Below are 4097 nucleotides of genomic sequence, written 5' to 3' on the forward strand. Positions count from 1 at the left end.
GCCTTGTGGTTTTAGACAAGATTTTAAGTTTTCACTAAATAAGCCTATGTAAAACTTGCGACCCCCGGGCAGGGCCTCTTATCACTCCAGAGGCATAATTAGAACAATCTTGGTAGATGTCCATAAAGTAATTATACATGCCAAATATCAAAGCCCTAGGACTTCTAGTTTTGGAGAAGATTTGTTAAGTTTTCCATATCTAAGTCTATGTAAACCACGTGACCCGGGGCGGGGTCATTTTTGACCCCAGGGGCATAATTTGAACAATCTTGGTAGAGGTCCATTAGGTGATGCTACATATCAAATATCAAAGCTCTAGGCCTTGTGGTTTTGGAGGAGAATTTTTTTTTAATTTTTCTTATCGGTTACCATGGCAACCAGAGTTTCGCATGGAATCCATGTCTTTGAACAACTTTGGTAGAGCTTCATGCAAGGAACATCCCTGCCAAGTTTCATCATGATTGGCCAAGGGGTTAAGGAGATATCGAACCTGACCTAGCATATGTTAAGATGATCATTCTGTCCAAGTTTCATTAAGATTAGGCTAAAATTGTGATCTCTATTGTGTTCACAAGGTTTTTTTAATAATTGACCTAGTGACCTAGTTATTGACCGCGGATGGACCAATGTCGAACTTGACCTAGATGTTATAGAAATGATCATTCTGACCAAGTTGCATTAAGATTAGGCTAAAATTGCGACCTCTATTGTGTTCATAAGGTTTTTCTAATATCTGACCTAGTGACCTAGTTATTGACCGCGGATGACCCAATATCGAACATGACCCAGATTTTATAGAGATGATCATTCTGACCAAGTTGCATTAACATTAGGCTAAAATTGTGACCTCTATTGTGTTCACAAGGTTTTTCTACTAATTGACCTAGTGACCTAGTTATTGACGGTAATTGACCCAATATCGAACTTGACCTAGATTTTATAGAGATGATCATTCTGACCAAGTAACATTAAGATTAGGCTTAAGTTGTGACCTCTGTTGTGTTCACAAGGTTTTTCTACTAATTGACCTAGTGACCTAGTTATTGACCGCGAATGACCCAATATCGAACTTGACCTATATTGTTCACGAGATGATCATTCTGACCAAGTTGAATTGAGATAAGCCTAAAATTGTGACCTCTATTGTGTTCACAAGGTTTTTCTACTAATTTACCTAGTGACCTAGTTTTTGACCTGGGTTGACCCAATATGGAACTTGACCTAGCTTATGTTAAGATGATCATTCTGACCAAGTTTCATTAAGATTAGGCTAAAATTGTGACCTCTATTGTGTTCACAAGGTTTTTTTACTATCTGACCTAGTGACCTAGTTATTGACCGCGGATGACCCAATGTGGAACATGACCCAGATTTTATAGAGATGATCATTCTGACCAAGTTGCATTAACATTAGGCTAAAATTGTGACCTCTATTGTGTTCACAAGGTTTTTCTACTAATTGACCTATTGACCTAGTTATTGACGGTAAATGACCCAATATCGAACTTGACCTAGATTTTATAGAGATGATCATTCTGACCAAGTTACATTTAGATTAGGCTTAAGTTGTGACCTCTATTGTGTTCACAAGGTTTTTATACTAATTGACCTAGTGACCTAGTTATTGACCGCGGATGACCCAATATCGAACTTGACCTACATTTTATAGAGATGACCATTCTGACCAAGTTGCATTAAGATTAGGCTAAAATTGTGACCTCTATTGTGTTCACAAGGTTTTTCTACTAATTGACCTAGTGACCTAGTTTTTGACCTGGGTTGACCCAATATGGAACTTGACCTAGCTTATGTTAAGATGATCATTCTGACCAAGTTTCATTAAGATAAGGCTAAAATTGTGACCTCTATTTTGTTCACGAGGTTTTTCTAATAATTGACCTAGTGACCTAGTTATTGACTGCGTATGACCCAATATCGAACTTGACCCAGATTTTATAGAGATGATCATTCTGACCAAGTTGCATTAAGATTAGCCTAAAATTGTGACCTCTATTGTGTTCACAAGGTTTTTGTACTAATTGACCTAGTGACCTAGTTATTGACCGCGGATGACCCAATATCGAACTTGACCTAGATTTTATAGAGATGATCATTCTGACCAAGTTGCATTGAGATAATGCTAAAATTGTGACCTCTATTGTGTTCACAAGGTTTTTGTACTAATTGACCTAGTGACCTAGTTATTGACCGTGAATGACCCAATATCAAACTTGACCTACATTTTACAGCGATGATCATTCTGACCAATTTGCATTGAGATTAGGCTAAAATTGTGACCTCTATTGTGTTCACAAGGTTTTTCTACTAATTGACCTAGTGACCTAGTTATTGACCGCGGATGACCCAATATCGAACTTGACCTAGATTTTATAGAGATGATCATTCTGACCAAGTTGCATTGAGATTAGGCTAAAATTGTGACCTCTAATGTGTTCACAAGGTATTTCTACTAATTGACCTACTGACCTAGTTTTTGACCCCAGATGACCCAATATCGAACTTGACCTAGATTTCATAGAGATGATCAGTCTGACCAAGTTTCATAAAGATTAGGTCAAAATTGTGACCTCTGTTGTGTTCACAAGGTTTTTCTAATAATTGACCTAGTGACCTAGTTATTGACTGCGGATGACCCAATATCGAACTTGACCTAGATTTTATAGAGATGATTATTCTGACCAAGTTGCATTGAGATTAGGCTAAAATTGTGACCTCTATTGTGTTCACAAGGTTTTTGTACTAATTGACCTAGTGACCTAGTTGTTGACCGCGGATGACCCAATATCGAACTTGACCTACATTTTATAGAGATGATCATTCTGACCAAGTTGCATTGAGATTAGGCTAAAATTGTGACCTCTATTGTGTTCACAAGGTTTTTCTACTAATTGACCTAGTGACCTAATTATTGACCGCGGATGACCCAATATCGAACTTGACCTAGATTTTATAGAGATGACCATTCTGACCAAGTTGCATTGAGATTAGGCTAAAATTGTGACCTCTATTGTGTTCACAAGGTTTTTCTACTAATTGACCTAGTGACATAGTTTTTGACCCCAGATGACCCAATATCGAACTTGACCTAGATTTTATAGAGATGATCAGTCTGACCAAGTTTCATAAAGATTAGGTCAAAATTGTGACCTCTATTTTGTTCACAAGCAATTGTGAACGGACGGATGGATGGACGGACGGACGGACGGACGGACGACGGACGAAGAGTGATCACAAAAGCTCACCTTGTCACTACGTGACAGGTGAGCTAAAAAATAGTGCTGGAAATCGGTATCCGTTTGACTATCGATTATCAGTTTCACTCAAGTGACCAATTATCGATATTACCATCAGTTTTTGACAATACCTTAAATGTAGTTTTATTCTTGTACAATAACTTGTAATCCTTAACTAATCTTATGTCAAGTGTACGTTTGAAGTTGTTTAGTGTTGTTGTTGCTTTCAGCCATATTGTTAACTATAACCAACCAACTCTTTCAAATGTATAAATAAACTTGAAAGGATAATTGGCGGTAATAAACCAAATGCAAATAAAGAGAGGAAAAAAGAAAAACAACTCACTGGATGAATCCTGAATCAGTGATCAATTATGACCAAGTACAATTGATTGTCGCAAATTTCCAGCCCAACAGATCATCTTTTGACTATAATCAATCATCAGAACATCACTATTTGAAAACCTAAATGTTTCCCATATGTCAGAAATGTTAAAATATTTTTTTGTGAAATTGGTACATATTTTCAAAATGATAATGGTCATTTGTACAGCAAGTTTCATCATAAAAACAATTTCCCCCTGGTCAACTAAGAAAATTTGACGAAGCATATTTGCATCTGAATGCGCTCCTGTTGATGGCTTGGCAATTACAAGAATGCATTTGAGAGGTTTTTTATTTATTTAATTTCTTTAACCATTTTATTCATTGGTAAAGCCCTTTAAGCCTGACAAGATATTCTGGCATGTCCGATGCATACATGTATATATCTTGTTAACAATTCAAAGTTATTTTAAAACGTAATCAGTTTCCAAAGGAGTATGAAGCAATCAAGCAACCTGG

Source organism: Mya arenaria, chromosome 11 (genome assembly GCF_026914265.1).
Source record: "Mya arenaria isolate MELC-2E11 chromosome 11, ASM2691426v1".
Classification (NCBI taxonomy): domain Eukaryota; kingdom Metazoa; phylum Mollusca; class Bivalvia; order Myida; family Myidae; genus Mya; species Mya arenaria.